Consider the following 345-nt stretch of genomic DNA (forward strand, 5'->3'; position numbering starts at 1 on the left):
TCAAAGAGACACAAAGTTCCTGGCTTTGAAGATGAATGAAGAGGCCACAAGCTAAAGAATAGGTAGGCTGGGCACAGTGGCTCACACCTGTAATCCCAACACTTTGGGAGGGCAAGGTGGTGGATCACTTGAGCCTAGGAGTTTGAGTCCAGTCTGGGCAACAAGGCAAAACCCCGTCTCTACAAAAAAATTTCAAAAAATAATTAGCCAGAAGTGGTGACACATACCTGTGGTCCCACCTACCCAGGAGGCTAAAGCAGAAGGATCACCTGAGCCCAGGAAGTTGAGGCTATAATGACATAATTGCACTCCAGCCTGGGCAACAGAGCAAGACCCTGTCACAAA

This window comes from Cebus imitator, unplaced genomic scaffold (assembly GCF_001604975.1).
Source record: "Cebus imitator isolate Cc_AM_T3 unplaced genomic scaffold, Cebus_imitator-1.0 Scaffold9, whole genome shotgun sequence".
NCBI lineage: Eukaryota > Metazoa > Chordata > Mammalia > Primates > Cebidae > Cebus > Cebus imitator.